At 39.6% G+C, this 21,222-nt stretch overlaps 1 protein-coding gene and 1 long non-coding RNA gene across 8 annotated transcripts in view; one reads left to right on the plus strand and one right to left on the minus strand.

Moving 5' to 3' along the window:
* Positions 1–2,530: 2,530 nt before the first annotated feature.
* On the minus strand, positions 2,531–9,419 carry LOC144250586 (uncharacterized). The gene is made up of 3 exons (XR_013342515.1): positions 9,362–9,419; positions 5,528–5,597; positions 2,531–3,871 (listed from the first exon to the last, which is right to left on the minus strand). It is a non-coding gene; the product is annotated as an uncharacterized LOC144250586 (long non-coding RNA).
* A 169-nt stretch (positions 9,420–9,588) lies between these two features.
* Setd5 (SET domain containing 5) overlaps positions 9,589–21,222 on the plus strand; it is a 76,478-nt gene continuing 64,844 nt past the window's right edge. For all 7 annotated transcript variants that reach the window (XM_026382954.2, XM_077793417.1, XM_077793416.1 and 4 more), the window contains exon 1: positions 9,589–9,901. The gene's annotated coding sequence lies outside the window, so the exon portion shown is untranslated. The remainder of the gene's footprint in view (positions 9,902–21,222) is intronic.

Genomic DNA, 21,222 nt, shown 5'->3' on the forward strand with positions numbered 1-21,222 from the left:
GCTTTAATTCTGTTAAATACTGTAGTAAAGCCATGGCCAGACTTTTTCAAGGTGGTGCAAATATATGTAGGCAATAATGTCACCTTCTTCCCTAGTGTTTTGTTATAGGGTGACCAGAATAGGGAATGGACTGAGGATCCCAAAAGCCCAGAATTGATGATACTGCTACCTACTTAATAGTTGTTTAAGAGAAAAATGAAAGGGACCATGGGAATGTGAAGAGATGGGAAAGGAAATCTATAATAACCTGAAAATGAAGTGAGTCAGACACCAGATATTACATTATTGGGAATAAGCCAATATTATTTGAGGGTAAAAAACAATGTAAACATTGAGAAAGATTTTACAAATCTAATGAGGATGGTTATCTCTGGAGATTTGACAGTGTACTAGAGTGGTTAAAAAGGGAACAACTGCTGGGCACAGTGGCGCATGGCTGTAATCCCAGCATCTCAGTAGGCTAAGATGAGAGTTCACAGCCAGCCTCAGCTATGGTGAGGCACTAAGCAACTCAGTGAGACCGTCTCTAAATAAAACGGGGCCGAGGATGTGACTCAGTGGTCAAGTGCCCAAAGTCCAATCCCTGGTTAACACCACCACCCCCATCGGCAAAAAAAGGGAACAACCACCTATAAAAAGACTTTGAGCAAACTGCAAAAACTGAGGACTTAGCCTGTAAATTTCAGATATGAGCTCAGGCCTGCACTGCAGGGATCAAAAGATAAATTGAAGACAGAAAAGGGGAACTATTATGAAAGGTTTATTAAGTACCAAAAGTATAATAAAGCCTGTGAGTACATAATATTCATTAGTGACATAGGCATAAAAAAGGGAAAATTATTTACCCATTCTCAGCATAGCCTTTTCCACATTCAAGTGAGGTGTCCTGCATGAAGGTCAGTGGGGATATAGTCAAAGTGTGACAACTGAGGGGGGGGGCGTAAATTTAATTATTGCCCCTTGGTAGGTTAAAACAAGTTCAGAATAAACACCCAAGAACATGTCTGTATATCAAATTTTAAAATGTGCAATGTGAAAAAATGTCAGATGCTTCATAATAGGCCTACCATATTACCCCTTACCCTTTTGTCCCGGGGTTAACATGTTTGCTAATCAGTTGTGAAGTTACAAGTTACTCAATGACAGATTTATAGTAGAACCAGTTTTTTACTAGGAAGGATAAAGGTGCTTAGTTTTTCTCAAGCCCTGAATTCTTAATTTGTAACTGCCTATTAGCCTTGTACATCCCGTCCCAAAATACACTTTTCTCAGAAACCTGCTCCTTGTCCTAGCATGCCCTTAACACAGTCATCCATGCATCTGTTTACCATGTGTATTACAGGCTAGGACAGCCACTTTTCAATCTTGTGTGGTCTCAGGCAGGATCCTTCCATATTCTTAAAAATTGAGGGCCTCAATAGCTTTCTTAACCCATATTTTACCATTAGAAATTAAAAAAAATTTAAATATTATAGCATTGATTTTCATGGCAGTAACTATTTTCAAAAGTAATTAGAAGAGTGGCATTGTTTTACATTTTTTGTAACTAAGTTTCTTAGGTCTGGCTTAATGGAAAGCAGCTGGATTTTTATCTTCTGCATTCAACTGATTGAGACATTGCCATTTTGTTATTTTTGTATTGGTTAGCTGGAAAATACAGGCTGAATTATGGAAACTCCCAGAAGTTGGCCCGTTTCACTATATAGTACCTAATGTCTTCAAGTATCAGCATATAAAAGCCCAACTGTCATGCTGAGAGTAGAGACAAGTTTTCTCAAAATTCTGATTTTCACTTCAAAGTTTGATTTTAATTGCTGTTGTTTCCTGAACAGGCTCACTTCTTCACAGTAGCAAACTACAAATAACACTTGTCATTCTTTCAAGTAAAAAATGGCGCTCCAAGTAAAACATTCAGCTTGCAACACTATTGCATGAGTAGTGACAACCACTGTACAAAGTACTTTATGCAAACTTTACATTCCCTCATTCATACCAACAAATTATACTGGTCACAGTGGTACACACCTATAATCCCAGCTATTTGGGCTTCAGAGGTAAGAAGATTCAAGGCCCAACTTTGTTAGGACCAATCTTGAAAAGAAAATTTTAAAAAGGGCTGTTATATAACTCATCATAAGACCACTTGCCTAGCATATGTGGGCCTCCCCTGGGATCAATCCCCAGTAGTGGAGTCCACATTTAACAAAATAATTTTATTGTTTTCATGTGAAAATTGGCTTCTGGGGAGGGAAGACACAGGGGGGGTCTATGTCTCTAGTTCTTTTGAGACAGGGTCTTGCTAAGTTGCCCAGGCTAGCCTCAAACTCCTAAACTGTTGATAGTACAGGCTATGCCACCATACCTAGAGAAAGTGGCTTTTTAATCCTTTTGGTTTTATTTTAGTGATGCATGGCAATGAAGGACTGACTACCAGTTTTATGTAATTGCCTTAATTTGTGCCCACAGTTTTACTCACTGTTGCTTTCCCACCATTAGTGCAAATGTCAACAGATAATTGTTCAGGATAAAGCATGAGATTTAAAAAGTAATTCCACACTTGGACTATTTTAGGACATGTAGTGTTTATTACCACACTTCCATATAAAGGTTATCTTTGATTACCTGATGCCGAGCAAATACAAGTAAAATAACAAGCTTAGCCATGTTTATACATCGTAAAGTGCAAGTACACTTCCACATAAGAGATTCAGAGTTCACATCTGCACACAAATCTTTAATATGACAAGTTGCTGTAAGGTACAAAAAAGGAACTACTATAATTATTTCTTATCATCTAGCAGATAATTAGCAACATGCACTATACCTCTTAAATTTCTTAGCTTTTTTGTATGTTTTTCCAGCCAATACAATGCAATAATTTACATCAGAAGCTTTTTCATTTCTGGTTTGAAACCTCTAATGATTTTTGTTTTCTTATGTCAACATTTAAAATATTCAATACCTTTCAAAAAAAACAAAAACAAAAACAACCAAGAACCACCAAAAAAACTGCAACAGTTTGAATTAGTTTCAAAATGACTCTACAACATAGGTGGTACCAACACTATACAAATTATTCTATTTCATAAGACATGCTACATTAAATTATCTCTAAAGCCAAACAAAAGACAGCTTTCATATTTTTATTTCATATAGTTTCTTTGGTCAGTTCTTCCCTCCTTCAAGTCAATTTGTGTTTAAATCATAGATGGTGAAAACTGAGGCTTGAACAAGTAGCCTTATCTTTTTTGAGCCTTTCAGTACAAATTACTAAATTCTAAAATAAGCTGTAGTTCTAAAATTTGGAAGTTTGGAGAAAATATTTAAAACATTGCAAAAAAACAAGATAAGATGTATGGGGCTGGGGCTGTAGCTCAGTGGTAAAGGACTTGCCTCCCATGTGTGAGGCACTGGGTTCGATCCTCAGTACCACACAAAAATAAAGATACTATATTTTCATCTACAAGTAAAAAAAAGAAAAAGAAAAAAGATGTATACCAAATTTAAAAATGTGCAGTGTGAAAAAAATGCCAGGATTTTCTAAGGCACAAGTAAAATGACATGATTTAAAGACAACTGCATGACATTGAGGTTGTAGGTTATAGAACATATAACCTAAAAATTTCTTTTTAAAAAAAAATTCATACCTAAACCTACCTGCTTGCCACCTTAGAAAATTCAAGTACATATATCATCATTCATGAATTAACATCCGTGACAATGTCATCATACACCATGTAGCATCTGCATACTTTCAAGAATGTGGAACAATTTACAAACACCATGGTATTATGAAAAGAATTTTCCTCCTTTTGCTTAGGCAACAGGGACACAGCCATTCATAAGTACTGTCTTGCCCTGAAGAGGCAACCTAAAGTAGGGGAGGAAAAAGATCAGTTACTCTCTTAATTAAAATTGTGAGAAGAGTTATGATAACAATCAAAGAGGAAGACCAAAATTGGTAGGAATGTGGGCATCAAAACTTTCCTTGAGAAGTCATTTTCTTCCTTTACTGACACATTTCAATTACAGAGAATGGTGGATTTTACTGTAATATATTCGCACATAAAACCAAATTTATCAATTTTAACTTTCCCTACCCTGCATCCCTTAAAATTTGATGTTTTGAGACCATTCTCCTTCCCAGTGACATTTAATTACCAAATCCTTTAACTTCCTTTCCATTGCGACTGCCATCACTCCTAAACCAGATCTTGTCTCACTTCACAAGTGTGAGCTTCTATAAGAGAACCTCCAAAGTGGTCTCTCTGCTTTCAAATATCTGTATCCCTACCACCCCATCTTGTATTCTATAGCCAGAGTAAACTTCACAAAAGGTTTCCAAGAAAGCAAGAGAGTACAAGTTGGTTAAGAACACAGATGGTTAGACGGACCAGTGTTTTCATCACTGGCTCTCAACTTGTTACCATGAGAAAGTTGTTAAGCATAAGCTTTAGTTTCCTACTCTGTAAAACAGGATTTTATATATGATGACCACACCAAACACATAGTAAATAATTCAGCACACCACTTCATACATAAAAGGCACTCAATATTTGCTTCTACCTATGTTTCCATTAGCTTTTGCCTATCACACTATTTATTTTAAGAAGCAGTACCTGATTTCTGGGATAAAACTTACATGAAAAGTATATAAATAGGAATGGCTATGAAGACTGTTGAGTTGACTAGAATGCATACACTAGTTGGGTGAGAAAATAACCACTTCCACAAACATGATTTGGGTATGCCCCAACAAAGCAGGAAAAATTCATCTGGTTTAATAATGACCTAGATAAAATATTCCATGCTCATTAGCAGTTCTCTAATAACCCAATTTCTTACTCCATCAAGAATGGGGAGTGGAAATCTTTTGGAGAAGTATGTCCTCTAATATAAATTGGAGTACTACTAGATAAACAAAATCAAGAATTCCCAACCTAAAGTCAAGACTCCTAGATTTGTGACCTACTAAAGTGCTCTTAATTAAGATTGGCCTCAAACTAGTCTTTTATCTTTGTGAAGTTGATCCTTATCATATCCTGGATTAACAACAATTGCAAATCAATTATGTAACTATACCAAATTCCTTTTCATTAAAAAGAAAGAAACCCTCAAGCCCCCAGAAAACTTTTACCATTTTTCTCTAGAGTCCAAGTATTTTATAATTTCATAAGCTTTTGTCTTAGGAGTACAGGAAATAGTATACCACTGCTTCAAAAGGAGATAGCTGGTTTATTTTAACCAAAAAGTCCAAAGGAAATGAAGCACAGGAAGAGGATGACTACAATGGTTAGTACAAGAGACCAAAGGAAGAGCAGAACAGTGGACAGATGCATTCAGAGACCACATGCTATCAGTTTCCTCTGTGAATAGAATTTGGGGAGACTTAAGTATGACCTAAAGTATGACCCTAAAGTTTCCAAGATAAAAAGAGCCTTGCTTCCATGTTTTATGGGTTAAAATTATTATTTGAAAACTAAATTCATTGGGGCTGGGGATGTGGCTCAAGCGGTAGCGCGCTCGCCTGGCATGCATGCGGCCCGGGTTCGATCCTCAGCACCACATACAAACGAAGATGTTGTGTCCGCCGAGAACTAAGAAAAAATAAATAAATGTTAATATTCTCTCTCTCTCTCTCTGTCCCCCTCTCACTCTCTCTTTAAAAAAAAAAAAGAAAGAAAACTAAATTCATAAATAAAAATCAATAAAACCAACATTTACTGAGTTCCCAACTCAGAATTTAGGCACTGGGGAAATCAGACATATCCTTGAAGAATGTAATTTAGTGAGAAAAACATGAAAATATCTTTTAAATTTTAACTTTTCTTGTTAAAAAAAAAAATTACTATTCTTTGCTTTTCAAAATGTTCTCCCTTAGTGGGGCAAAGTGGAGGAGAAACAGTTCAGGTGAGAAAAATTTTGAGGGACAAAGTACATGGGAAACATGTTATCTATTTTTACAGGTAAAAAGGCATAGCCCTGCAGTTACATCTTTACAGTAAAGAAATAAACATGAGCAGTGGTCCATGCCTATAATCTCAGCAGCTCAGAAGGCTGAGGCAGGAGGATCACAAGTTCAAGGCTATTCTCAGCAACTTAGTCAGAGACCCTCTCAAAATAAAAAGGGGTGGAGATGTGACCCAGTGATTAAATACCCTTAGGTTCAAAAAAAAAAAAAGCAAGGCAATTATTTTTGTGTATACTGAAGGTTTGAAGACCACTGTCCTAAAGAGAAATTTTAAGAAAACCCCCCTGCAATGTGTCTTACAATATACAAAATGAAATTTACAAGATACACATTAGCACATAAAAAAAATTTTTAGTATTAAGATACGCTGGCATTTATACATCCTCTGGATCAAAATTACTTTGGAGGTTACAGATACACTGTCCACGGTGGCAATTCTAACAAAATTTAAATTTTAGTCCTTTAGTTCTCCTAGACAATGTTAATCTCAGGTACTAGCAAGAACACAACAAGCACTTGAAAGACAAATAAAATATCAAACTTTATTAAAAACGTTCACATGCTGCTCACTCCATTTTACTTAGGGTTGGCTAAACATCAAGCAATATAGTAGTTTAGCAGTACAAAACCCAACAAGAGATTGGATCCTCAAGAAGCTCAGCACAGGTAATCATGTTCAAGCCACAATGACAACAACAAGAAATGCTATGACTCAATCAAGTATAAAATGCTAAAGGGTATCTCGGGGGACTGGCTCATATAACAATAGATCCTTCCAGACAAGTGTATCTGTTGTCTTAAAGGGTAAGGTGCAAATAGGACTAACATTCCAGAAGGAGACACCCTACAAAGATGCATGAAAGTGTCATAATGACTTGGGCAAAGAGCAAACATCTCTGTGTAAGTTAAGATGTTTGATCTGTGTATGTGGAAAACAGTGACAATAGAAAAAGCAGCTTAAAAAAATAAGGTTAGCAGCCAGGCACAGTAGTGCACACCTGTAATCTCAGCAACTTGGGAGACTGAAGCAAAAGGACGGCCAAGCTCAAGGCCAGCATGGGCAGTTTAGCAACGCCATGTCTTAAAAAAATTTTAAAAAGAGAGAAAAGGCTGGGAATATAGTGCAGGCCTAGCATGCACAAGTCCCTAGGTTCAATATCCAATACTGCAAATACAAGTCCAACTTGGGGTCCCTGTGTGTCACATTCGTGAGAACTAAATTCACCATGTAAGTAGTAAGGAGCAAGTTGAGTTTCAAGTCTCATTTTCCTGTTCTAGCATGGACAACTGTCTAGCAATATGTAGGATGAACCAAAAGATGCTAGTGCAGGAAGACACACCACTTTGGAGGCTATTATAGTGGCAACTGAACTTAGTTACTATCCAATGAGAACAAATATAAAGGGATGAATGAGTGGTATTCAAAAGAGAAAAGCAGATGTTGAATGCTGAGCCTCAGGTACAATTCTCAATAAAGCAGTATTCAAATTAGATGAACTGTGAAGAGGCCCAGGGGTAGAATCCCAACTAAGGGGGGAAAAAAGTAAAATAAAAATGAAGGAAAACATTCCAATAAAGTGCATCAAGGAGGAAGACTGCTGGGTATGAGGGAGGCTCCAGTTCAAGCCTAAATTTGTGGTGGAACCAATCTGTCTGGTTTCATGACTCATGAAGCTACCTACCTAAGATCAGGAGAGAAAGCCAGCAGTATGTGTCTGGAGACTGGATGAGCAAGTATAACAATGAAAAAAATGGGACCAAAGTCTTAGAGTTACTAAAATGCCTGCTAGGACGGATATGGAGGAAGAGAGGGAAGCACTGGGTTCTGAAGCAAAGGCTAAAATTTTACCATTACGATTTAATCCGAGATGCTGTACTTTGGTGGTTTAGCAAGGGTCTCAAGTGGGGTAAGTAAAAACTCGGGTGATCATACCTTTAATCTATCTCTAGGAATAATACTCCAGAAAGACCTTAAGTAGTAATAACCCGCAGTCTCACTGAATAAAATTAACCCCAGGCGAACGCCTAGGCTCCATTTTCCTGCTTCTCCCCTAGTATAATTACCTCCTCAAACAAACTCAAATCCGTGGGAAGACTCGTCCCTCAAATCTTACACCTGCTCAATTCCCCAGCAGGACAACGCCCAGGCACCAGATCAGCTCTTCTGCCTAGCCAAAAGAATCCCGCCCATAACCGAGAAGCGACTCGACATGGAGGCGATGATGAGATCACGCTGTGGGGAGGGGGAAGGGCGAAGGGATTCTTCTAGGCCCAGGGCGGTTCTTCCAGGCCCAAGGCGGTCCTTAGAAGACCGGAGGCGGCAGAACTCCCATAAAGGTATTGCGGCAGCTCCCCTCCCCCTACCGAGAAGGGTGCGGCCTTCTCCCCGCCTCCTCTACTGCAGCTCCCCCAGGATTGCAGCGCGCCCGCCGATTTTTGGAGACCATGCGCCTCCCGCCCACAAGCCAGTCGGACCGACCCCCGCTCCTTCCCCCACCCCCACGGGTGTCTGGAGCTGGTCGGGCTCGTCTCGCCCCCCTAGCGGAGGGGGCCCGGGGCGGAGCCGTGGTTGCCACCACCCAGAAGCCTGGGTCCGCAGCCCGCCCTCGCCTCCAGCGCGCGCTTCCTGCCACGTTGCGCAGGGGCGCGGGGCCAGACACTGCGGCGCTGGGCCTCGGGGAGGACCATACCAACGACCGCCTTCCTGCCACCCCCACCGGCCCGCGCAGTGGTTTCGTTCGCTTGGGACTCGAGCCAATAGCAAGGGCTAGTTCTCCCAGCAACAGTAGCCAATCAGATGATGAAGCCGAGCAGGCGGCGGGTAAACCGACTCCCCTAAAAGAAGGGGAGGGTAAGAGGACCCCACACAGCAGCCACTTTCACTGACCCTCCCCTTCCCTCCCCTCCCCCTGCGGGAGGCCGACCGCGCCCGCACGTCCACCTCTCTTCACCCCACCTATCTACTCGCCCCACCCACGGGGCAATGCGAGAGTCACCAGGCGGCTGCGCACTCTGGAGGCTGTAACTGACAGGGGCTTTACTCCAACCAAAACACGCCATTTGTGTTTTCACACACGGCGGGAGGAGAAGCGACCAATCAGAGACAAGAGGAGAACCGGAAGCGCTCCACCCTCTGCAGAAGCAATGGCTCCGTCCGGCTTCAAACCTTTTCCGCTCCCTTCTCCCTCCCCCTCCGGTTGCCGCAGGGCGGGCCGACCTCCCGCCCGTATCCGACCGACCACCCCCTTCCCCTTCCAGCCGTACAAACGTTGTGCCCCCGGCATCTCGCGGGAGAAGACGACTTCTCCAGCCATAGTGGGGCCACTTCAACCACCCATCCCTCCACCCAGTCCACCGGACCTCCCTCCCACCAGAGTTCCGCTCCCCTACCTAGCCGAGGCTCTCTGAGGAGCCGGAGCCCCAGAGCACAGCCTCTTCTCTAGGCGGCCCCGGCGGCTTCCGCTGATTGGCGGCGAGCTGGCCAATGGGTATGGGGCGGTGGGTGGAGAGGCCAATGGCGCGGCGGGAGGGGGCGTGTCCCGGGTGCCCCTGGCGCCGGCGCTGGGAATCCCCGTGCGGTCAGTGGCGTTTCCGCTCGGGCAGCGGGCTGAGTGAGCTGCCGCCGCCGCCGCCGCCGCCGCCGCTGGGGGAGGGGCGGCCGCCGCCCGCCTGCGCTCAGAGACTCACGCAGCCCCAGTCCCGCCAGTCCGCCAACACAGTAGTGCCGGCCCCCCTCCCTCCCTGGCCCTTCCCCCTCCCCGCCTTTGGCTCGCTCCGCCTTTTTGCCCCCCACCCCCACCTCACGGGTACGGGCCATTCCCGGCCAGGAAACGCCGTGGCGCCGCGTTGGGCCTAACTCGAGTCTTGCTGCCTCCCGGGAGTGCCGTGCGCCGCAGCCCGGGCCCAGGCCCCGGCAGCGCCTGGGACAAGGTAAGGGTCCGATAGAAAAGAGACACCAACCCTCACGACCGGGCCCCGGGGGGGGAGGAAGGGTCACCTCCTCCGTCTCCCCGGACTCGCTCTCTTCGGGACGTGGGCCTGGCTCTCCCCTGCACACAGCAGGAAGATGCTACCCCTTCTCCTCTCCTCGCCACCCCTACACGTCATTGCACCCCTTTTTCCAAGGGAAAAAGGCTCCCCGTGCGATCGAGTCGACCCCACTACCCTTTTCATGTCTTTCCTGGGTCAGGACGCTTCCCCTCCCCCCACGCCTCTTCACCCCTTTTCCTGGGAACTGCCTACTCCACGTTTACCTTTTACTTGAACATAGGCCTCTTGCTTCTCTGCTCTCAAAATACACGGGTGTACTTTTTTCCCCCCTCCTGTCCGCGAGCCCCCACCTCCCAACCCCCGTTCTCGAGGCCTTGTGACAACTCTCATAGCTCTTGGGGGCCCCGATCTCCCCTCCATGGTCTCCCTGGATGGCTTCCCTCTGGGTTCTGGGTCCCCACCTCCGATGGCTGCTTTCTATGCCACACTGAAGATATTACCTTTGCCACCCCCACCTCACATTCTTGGGCTTCCTGTGGCGTATACCCCTCTCTCCCAGAGATATTCCCCCATTGAATTTGTTGGGTTTCAGGCCGGAGCTGAGCCAGATTTTGTTGTTTTCCCTGCCTTGGGCGTGGAAAACGATCTTTTTAGAACGTCTTTAAAGGCAGAAAAATTTGCCCTTTATGAATTCTGTTTCTCTCTGCGTGCAAGTCTAGATGTGAAGTGAATGGTGGTGGGGAAAAGCCCTGGTTTAGTAGGTGAGGCGCGTGAGAGGGAAAGTTTTAGCTGCTGGGAAAGCCCCTTCTATGCTAATTTATTCTATAGAGCTCCTTTGCTTGTGTCGCGTAAGGAATAAGTAGTCTTTCTCCTGGATACTGATGCTGCAGCCAGCTCTGCTGGTCTGGGTCAGGGGTGCGTGTATGACCTGCATTTTCTGCTTTCTCATGTTACTTGTGCAATGTGTTCACCAGTACTCATTTCTTGTCCAGAGCTCTGGGTTCCACTGGGCTTTGTCTGTACCTGAGTTCATTTCTCCAATTTTCCTTGTGCTTATTGTACTGAAAGAATCCCCAGGTTCTCTCCTAATTTCCTTCATGCCTTGGCTTAACAAGTTGTTTTTAATGTCATATTTGTGACCAAGGTCATATTTATGTTTCTTAGTTGGGCATATGTTTCATAGCTATACTTTTGATTGAGAAAGATCTAGCTGAGTTGAGTGTTAGGAGCTTTTCAGGTTAATGTTTATATGCTCTGCATTTGGGGAAAAGTATTTTTAATGGTTAATTTTATATTAATGTTTTTAGGTCACTGAGAAGAATTAAAAGGGGATATGAGCTAGGACTAAAGCAGAGAATTCTCACATAATCAGAGGTTTCTGGGCCTCTTGGAGGACACAGGAATTTTTTTTTTTTTTTGGATTTCTTCCAGTTTTCTCAGGAGGATCATTAGTTCTCTTTTGTAGCCCAAAATTCTGGCCCGTTATGGGATTAGAGTCCTTAAGGTTTACTCACACTGTCATTATGTGTAGAAAAATGAATTATGTCCTTTGGTAGGACATGACACAAGGGTCTGTCTCTAGCTGCAAATTTAAATTCGACTGTTGAGTGCTTGGAAAATTGGCCTTCTAAAGACTACACTTTAATCTTTACTCCTAAATTACTGACTTGATTAAAACGAATATTTAGAATTTGATAAATGTTTATTTCCCAACACCACCCTTAATAAAAGTCCTCAATTTAAAAGGGTGACCTTAGGATTGTTTTTTTTTAAAGCATAATTCTAGCCCTTCTAGAATGGATCATCTCCTCCACCGCCGGCCCCCCCCCCCCGCCCCCCCCCAAAAAAAAGTGTGAGGAGTGGGGGTGGGGTAAAGAGAAGGTTGTTCCTGTGTTGGATCACAGGGGTGAGTATACAAGGCAGCAGCAGCTGCTGGCTCTGGAGCTCTGGTTGCTACGTGAGAAGCTTGAGTAGTGCTGGCTGCTGTCTCCAGGGAAGGACAGCAGTGCAGCGTCCATTAATGCTGTTGGCTGCAGGGAGCTGCACTTAGGCGATGGCTGCCTCAGGACTGAGAAGAAACCTTGCTTTCCTGGGAATTTTCACTGCTGAGCTGGTTTGCCTTTTATTGGTGGGGAGATGAGAATTAGTAATTCATAATCTATCCATTTATGGATTTCAGTTTTTGGAAATTGCATCATACTTAAAGACTTTCTTGATTTTTGTTTGTTTGTTTGCTTTTAGGTTTGGGGGTTTGGGGGCAGATTTTTGTTCTTAACCTGGGATTTTATGCTTGTATAAAATTAAAAGTTCCATCAGAGTTTTGATTTTTTTTTTAAATCCATTTAAAACCAATCAAAGGTCTTTGGGGGGGGGGGGTTCTTTTTTCTTTTTTCCCCTGCAGCTGGCGTGTTTTTTGACCATCTCTTTAATCATTGAGTCAATTTTGATTTTTGTTGTTGTTAGGTATCTCCTTCCTTCCGTTGAAAAGGCCATTTTTATCTTATTGAATAGATGTTTTGCTAGACATTTTGCTAAACTTGGAAATCTTAAACTGTAAAAAGAGATTTCATTTTGGAGTTTTTTCTAGATACAGTTTTTTAAAAAAATTATTCATATGTAGACATCTCCAGGTTATATATTTTCTTTGGTGTTTGACCAACAAATTTTGATGCATTTTATATATATGTTGGACATCACAGGGATATATCTTTGGCCATAAAACATCTGAAATATAAGACAAACCAGAAGAAATGTTAAGAAATTGAGTAAGTCCAGTTCTGAATACTGAAAGACAGCCTGAGTCCCTGACGTTGTCTCCCTTCCCCCACAACTCCTGAACATTAGGATGATCTCTGATTAAGCAGAACAGTCTGTCGAATATGGAAGTACTTGAGGGAGAACTACCACCCAAATATAGCACTGACTGCATGCAGTACTTAACATATGCCCAATGTGTTACTCCCCCCAACCCCATGCAACCTATACCTCTTTTCCTCCAAATTTTGATTTGTGCAGTTTTGTGTAAATGTACTTAAATCCCACAAACATCTATAATTTGTAGTATGACTGTGGCATTTGTGGCAGGGAACCAGAAAGAATGGAAAGCATTTTTGTCATTCACAAATGTGGCTCATATTGTTTTTCCAGTGATAAAAGCAAGCCTAAAATCAGAGCCTTTAATGGATAATATTTTAGGTGGTTCTAATTCTTATTACTACCATATATATATATATATATACACATATATATATATATATATATATATGATGCTATGTCAGATAAATATAATTTCGCTAATTCTGACTGGCTTATTTATTGAAAATACAAGTGTTTTAGTTTACTCCTATATAATATAAATGTTACATAATAAAATAATTGCTTTTTCACTTATACTTCTGGTTTTTGGAGCCCACTGTGGTCTTAATCATTTTCTGAAGAATCATAGAGGACATTTTTATAGAAGGATTTATTGAATTGTATATTTGATTTTTTTTTTTTTGACATATTTTGATAGTGTTTTGTGTCCAGGGACAACATGCTTTCAGAAAGTATTCTGGTCCTTTCGAGAGCAGCAGTGGCTATTTCGTTTTTGGAAAAAAAACAATATAAAATGCAGATGTGCAGTTAACCACTTTTACTTTATCCTCCACTTATTGAAATACCAGGAAATATTAGGCCATAGTTAACAGTTAGTGATTTGCAAACATCAAAGAGAAATTAGATGATGAGTAAAATACAAATCTTTTATAACTTTTGGTTGAATTCTGGTGATTAGTAGTTTAGTTTGAAACTTAAAGGCATAGGAGTGAATTTTGATTATAAAAATTGTGTTTCATTTGGGCTGGGGTTGTGACTCACTTGTAGAGTGCTCACCTAGCATGCATGAGGAACTGGGTTCTATCCTCAGCACCACATAATAGCAAAATAAAGATATTGTATCCACCTAAAAGTAAAAAAGAAATATTTTAAAAATTGTGTTTCATTTATTGAAAAGTAAAATTTGATAGGTATGTAAAACAAAACAGTTTAGCTCTGCAAAATGTGTAAGATAACATATATAGTAAAATAACTGGTAGTTGTTTATAATTTGATTTAAAATATCCTTTCAGAGTTACTCCTTAGAAAGTAAATGTAACATGGTCATCATAGGAATTTCTCTAACAGGAAGATCTTGAAAGGCAGAGAAAATGTTCTTTCTTTCCCTTACCTATACTTAATTTTGTTGTATCATTTAGCATTCTGAAAATTTTCCTATTGTGTATTCAGTTATAAATTGAGACAATGCCCAGTAACTTTGAAGGCTGGTGCTATTAGAAAGCATCACTGTAGAGGATTCTCTTATTTTGATAAAATGTATTATTAACACTTAATGATAGGAGCCATGACACATAATAAAGGAACAATGAAGCTGTCTTAGTCTACTTTATGTTGCCCTCACTGTGCAAGAAATTTGTAATCTCATCCTACCTCACTCAGGTTTTCCATCATACTGATTTTGTTTGCTGAATACCTGGGGGAGTATCTTACTTAATGTAATGTCACATTAAGTATCTTTGATATGAAGAAGGGGAAATGAATTCTGTGCTTCTTGTAATCTCAGTATTTTTAAAACACTAAATTACTGGTCAGTTTTGCTTGATTAACATGTATGTTGCTTCATTTCTATTCTGTGCTCTTCTTGTCTTTTAAGGATTCCCAGAGTTTTGATGGCAAATTGAAGAAATCATCATTTCGTTAGTTACATACATACACCCAGAGCAGAGGATGCATTTTGGCTTCTGTCATGAATTCACTGAAAAAGCAATGGCTATAGGAATTCATACAGAATTGGCTTCTGTCTAGGGAATCAAGTTTTTGATTTGTGCAACCTAATCAGGGGAAAATACTGAAATCCTTGCTGCTCTGTTTGAGAAATAGATGGAAGTATGGGAGGAGCCAGAGACCTCTGCAGCAGGATTTGGTCTGAGTAGAAAAGGAAGATTTTTGTTTCAAATTGCCAGCTGCTTATGTCAGACTGACTCCCTTATTATGCCTCCAGTAGGCCTGTCAATATGGCCAAACAGCTAGATAAGTGCGGGGCAGGACAAAGGGCTCTTTGCACAGCAGGGAGGCAGTGTTAGTGGGGGAGGGGCAGGAGGTAGAAAAGGCAGGAGAGGAGGAGGTTCTTTTTCCTGGGAGATCATTCAGTTTGGCTTACAATTAAAGAAATCATTTTTAGTTCCCACTTGAGTATTGAATTTATACCAACTACATACAGTTAACCCCAAATTTCACGTATTCCAGAATATCTGATAGGGACCCATACTCTCTTCCAAGGAAAAATAAGTAAATAAAGCTTTGTATAGGTTAAAATAAAATCAGTCCCATCTTGTCCGCCCTCTCAAATACAGGTCACCTCCTAATCAACCAAGTCTAGAGCTTGTGCCAGCTGAATTCTATTAAGAAATGGAAAAGAATATCCTGAGTAAAACTCATACTTCAGTATACACTGTGTTTATCGGGGCTGGGATTAGACCAGAACATGAAGAATAATTTGTTTCCCTTTGTGAAATAGTTGCATATTGTTAGCTCCAGTTTTATTTCAGTAATATGGAAAGCATTGTCTAGCTTTCATGCTTACTGAGGAAAAGGCTACTTACTATTTTCACCCTCTTCCCTGTTTTGGAGAATTCATATTCCCTAGGGATTACTCCTTCCCCCCCAACCCCTTTAGTGTAGGCTAAATACTGTTTGATAGATTTGTGCTAAACTCCCAGCTGAAGGCTAGGGTGGTTGCATCCAGTTTATTAATCTTAATATGAATCATGGGGTTAGATTACCTGACCCTCTGAAGTAAAATCATGAAATATTTCAAAATTTGGGTTACTGTTGAGGTTTTCATTAAAATGGTAAAAGGATCAGTGACCTGAACAATATTTTTAGTTACTTTTAAAATAAATTTGAAACAATACAAGTGTGCTTGTTCTTTTTTTAAAAATTGCATTTATAAATTACATAGAAATTATTTGGATTGCAAAAGGATTCCTCCTTTGTAAAGCAGCATATGAATGTATATGTTCTTATATATTAATATTTGATTTTTTTATAAGTAGCTCGTTTGAGCTCAGTTTTCCAAGAGCACATCTGTTGCTTAAATGAGATACCACCTGTATTGCAATGTTATTAAACTAGTCTTAAAGTTTTCCTTTCTATACATATTGCATGAAACACCAATTGAGATGCTAATTTCTTTTTATGGATTAGCAAAGAGATTGTTTTAACCTGATATATTCTTATTCTATTTAGCAAACCTCACAAAGTTTATTAGTCTTGCTAGTTATAATAGATGTAACATTTTGACCTGAAAAAGGATATCTAAGTAATTATCACTATTAGTGTCTCAGTAAAATAACAACAACATTAAGGTGAAGTTCGGTGAACTATATTAAATATTATTACAGATATTTAGAGTAGTCATTTCTTTATAATTCTCTGGGTTATTTCCCTAGATTTGTGGGACTAAAATTTAGTTCAAGCCCTAGTCTATAGCAGACAATTATTGCTAGCATTAAGGTGCACATCCTTTGAATTTTCCTAAATAATTTAAATTCTCTTCAGAATGGCTTGTATTAACTGAATCCTGCTAGAGGCCCTAAAAAGTTGCTGCCAAAGTGAGAAAATAGGGGACCACCTCTTCATTCTAAACATTTTAATGATGTATGGCTCCCCAAACAGCAAATCTCGTTTTTAATAAGACCTAGCCATCAGTAGGCTAGAACAGAGGTGAAACACACTGTACTTCATCTTGCCTGTGCAGCTGCTCCACCTTATTTCCTACTATTATTATCCCACTACGCCTCTTCCCAGCAAAAAAGAAACTAGGACAAAAGGGGGGAAATTGGATGGGCTAATATGATTTTTATTAAGTTGGATTTATTTATATATACTTAAATATAAAGCTAATTTGGCCTATTGTTAAAAGTCTGTAGTAGAATGTACACCAGAGACATGAAAATTTGTGCTTGTGGGTTTAATATGAATTGTAATGCATTCTGCTGTCATACATAACAAATTAGAATTTTTTAAAATGTGGGGGAAAAGTCTATGGTAAAGATATTAAAACTTTAGTGTCCTCCAATTTCTTGATAAACCATTTGAGATTCTTAACCTTTTACAGAAAGAAAGGTTTTAAGCATAATTTCTACTGGCTCTTCACACCATCATTACTACCAGATGCCACTATTAGTATTATTAGTTTGAAGAAAGGTGGAAGCCGTTCTATAGACTAAACTTGCAGTTTGTGTTGAATTTCCAAATAATTTGTGTAACTTAGATATATGACTAAAATAAGATTGAAAAAATTAAACCTTACTGGGCTCAGTGGCTTGGGAGGGTGAAGCCTGAGAATTACGAGTTTAAAGCCAGCCTCAGCAAAAGTGAGGCACTTAAGCAACTTGATGAGACCCTTTCTCTATATAAAATAGAAAATAGGGCGGGGGATGTGGCTCAGTGTTTGAGAGTCCCTGGTTCAATTCCCAGTACCAAAAAAAAAAAAAAAGACGTTTATATAAACTAGCCCTGTAACCTTAGTAGGAATAAAATAGCTATTGGAATATAAATTTTTCATACCTCTGAGTTCTTCAAGCTGTATAAATTATCCTTCCAGCCTTTTTTATTCAACACTACCCTCAAAACATTTATTCTTGTCTTCTGATGCTGAGATTTTCCCCTCCCTGCTCTGGAAATGGGAAGACTCAAAACCCAATAATCTAATAAGTGTATGCACTGCAAGATGATTACTTCATAATTCTTAGATATAATGATATGATTAGGATGTTCTAGTATCTGTTAGCATATTGAATAATGGTCTCGTGTTAATTTTAATACATGTTTGGGGGGGGTTCTAATTCCTCTCCTGTTAGGATCTTTGGGCTTTGTTGAATTTTCTGTTTCCTACCACCATCCTCTGTGCATGCCATAACACATACAATTTGTACTTTCACAGCTTCTGTGAAGAAGGAGGATGCTGTACAGTTAATAATCAAATATTGGGGCACTCTTGGTATCCAAGAAAGGTTTTACTTCTGAGGAAGAAGAACCTGGAAGGACCTGTTGATAATTAAACTGCATTTATATTACATTTTCCTTTGTTATGAACTGTTGAGAGTCCATTTTTTTAAATGTGTTCATTATAACATTTGGGATAGAATCATTAGGGCACAATTTTAAAAAAAAATAGAGAAGGACTTTTGAGGCAGTGTGTGATTAATTACATGCTGAATTTAGCATTAGATTGTATGAAAGCATAAATTTTTATTTTCTCAGTTTCTATGGTACAAACTACTATAATCATGGAAGCAAATACATCTTTATACCCACAGCCTGAGAAATACCAGATGGAATGCCTTATAAAAAAGAAGAAAAGAAAACAGGACTGGGATGGGATTTGTAGCTTAATAGTAGAGCACTTGCCTAGCACATGTGAGTCTCTGGGTTCAATCCTCAGTACCACATAAAAATAAATAAATGAAATAAAGGTAAAGAGGTCTGAGGGAATTTTAGGAGCACATCTAAAATTCTGAAGCCCTTTTAAAAATGTTTTTGTTCTGTCTAGACAAATTTTGTTTTATTTGTAGCAAATAAAACTTTCGTGTTTTTGTTGTTGTTGTTGTTGTTTTGTTTTGTTGGTGCTGGGAATTGAACCCAGGGCCTTGTGCATTCGAGGCAAGCACTCTGCCAATTGAGCTATATCCCCAGTCCTTAAAACAAAATTTATGTTAACATCTAGAGCTCAAAAGTTACTGTAGCCATACCACTTAGACCTAGGTCTCTTCATTTGAAACCTTGGACTTGGTTGACCTGATCTATATGTTTTTACTTCAGTCTTCCTTATTTAACCCCTACACCATTAAAATTTGAAGTGTTGCTAGGAATAATATATCAGTTCATAAGATGAGTAGGAGTCTGGCTAGGCCATTTGTGGAGTCCCCTGGGAAGACATGTATTTTTAGACAAGTGAGACTCTGGGTAGGTGTAACCTTCCTCTTAGAGTTTATCATGAACTGTTGGTATGAAAAGAAATGGCTGGAAGTTTGAATAGTACACTGAGCAAGAAGTAGAAATCCTACCCTCAAAACATTTATTATATATATTATATATATTATTATTATTATTGGAATAACTGTGTGACAAGAGAGATGGAAAGTCAAATTTTTTGTCAATTCTGTTTTGCGAGTTTTCTCTTAATTCTATTTCACAATAAGTTGGATATCTTTGGTGAAAATGATTTTTAAAAACAATTTTTTATAGATAGTATCTTAGTTTCCCTGGAACAGTCCTGGTTGATGCCTGCTACTTTAGCATAATTAGTAATAGCACCCCTTTCACTCTTAAAATATGTCCCAGTTTGGACCATAAATTATATGCTTACCTTAATTATAGGTCTTCATGGAACTTTTAGTCTCCACCTAACAATCCAGTTTTCTTCATGAAGGAGTTCAGATTCTGGAGTCTCCTATGTGCTATGATTTATCTCTTGGTCTCTATGAACCCCCATTTCCAAATGAGTAATTTTTAGAATGCCTTTTCTTTCTCCTTTTAGTTAACTTTATGGGAAGAAATTGATACAGATTTGATTCATCTTTAAATTTTCATTATGAAAAATTTCAAATAGAATAAAAACACTTCCTTTGGATTTTATTAAACTATTAGTTTAAAATATATTTGAGGCCTGGCTATATATTTAGGGCTAGTACATATGCTTAATACATGAGGCTCTGGAGTCAGCATTCCAACCCCCCACCCCCAATAAATCCACTTGGTTAAGATAAAGGCTATATACATTGCAGATAATTGTTAAGTTTTGATTCTTTAAGCTTTCTTCGTGTGTGTGTGTGTGTGTGTGTGTGTGTGTGTGTGTGTGTGTGTGTGTGCATGCTTGCCTAAGAAATTTATGGTTTTGTAGAGTTCCTAATCTTCAGATTTAATAGGGTCCAGTTTTATTTAGATGACCTCTCTTGCCTATACTTCATGTAAATTAGTGACTAGATAGGTTACAAACATACTTTATAATAGTATTTGTGTACTTACATTGAGTTTTATAGCGTGTACCTGTCTATGTGATGTTAGAGCTTTTGTTTGTGTGGGTTTTATCTGTAGATTTGAAGATGAAAACTATTTCCAAGGGTTTTTTTTTTTAATTACTTCTTTTTAGTTGTAGATAGACACGATACCTTTTTTTTTTTTTTTTAATTTATTTTCATGTGGTGCTGAGGATCAAACCCAGTGCCTCACACATGCTAGGCAAGCAAGCATGTGAGCTACAACCCCAGATCTCCAAGTTTCTTTCTTTTTTTTTTTTTTTTTTTTTTTTTAGTAGTATTGTTTTACATCTTTGCAAATCTCTTTAGTATCAGACTCGATCTAAGACAGCTGCCTTTTCCATAACTGCTTCTGCCTCTAATATGTTGTGATTAAGTTGTTTTGGTTAAAAACTATGAACAAAATCTGGCCTTGTACAGATAATATAGTTAAAAGGAATGAGGTCACATATCACCTGAAAGAATCTAGAGGAAGACTTCAGGATTCTCAAACCACACTATCAGGATCACTGCCTAGATCCATTTTCTCCTTTATACTTGCAAAGTGATGATATATTGCCGAGTGTGGTGGTGCATGCCTGTAATCTCAGCAACTCGGGAGGCTGAGACGGGATAGTGAGTTCAAAGCCATCCTCAGCAACAGAAAGGTGCTAAGCAACTCAGTGAGATCCTGTCTCTAAATAAAATACAAAATAGGGCTGGGGATGTAGCTCAGTGGTCGAGTACCCCTGAGTTCAATCCCTAGTACTACCCCCAAAATGTGGTGATATTATCTCTTCTACATTTATTTTCTGGAATATTCACATATTATTTGACTACAGAAGGCAAGATAAGTGCTTGTCTTCTACTCCCCACCCCATTCTATTTACCAGTTTTCAAAATAATCAGTAATTCAGCAAGCTCCAAAGGTGATCTGTGAAGTATTATTGTGTACTCATGGTTTAAACATGTTTGATGTGTTATAATCTCTGCTGTTACTATTTTTGACATTCAGATTGTCCTGCTTTTGGCTGTTGGATCTTAAGTCCTTTCAATTCATTCTTAATATGTCTCTTCCCTTGTTTGTTTCCTTGCTCTCTAGTATAGCAAGATGTTCCAGGATCATTTTGTACATATTCTACCCCAAACCTGAAACCAACTATTTCTGCAAAAATTCCTAGTTTCTTTTAATGTGGTCTACGG

This window comes from Urocitellus parryii, chromosome 16, assembly GCF_045843805.1.
Source record: "Urocitellus parryii isolate mUroPar1 chromosome 16, mUroPar1.hap1, whole genome shotgun sequence".
Lineage (NCBI taxonomy): Eukaryota > Metazoa > Chordata > Mammalia > Rodentia > Sciuridae > Urocitellus > Urocitellus parryii.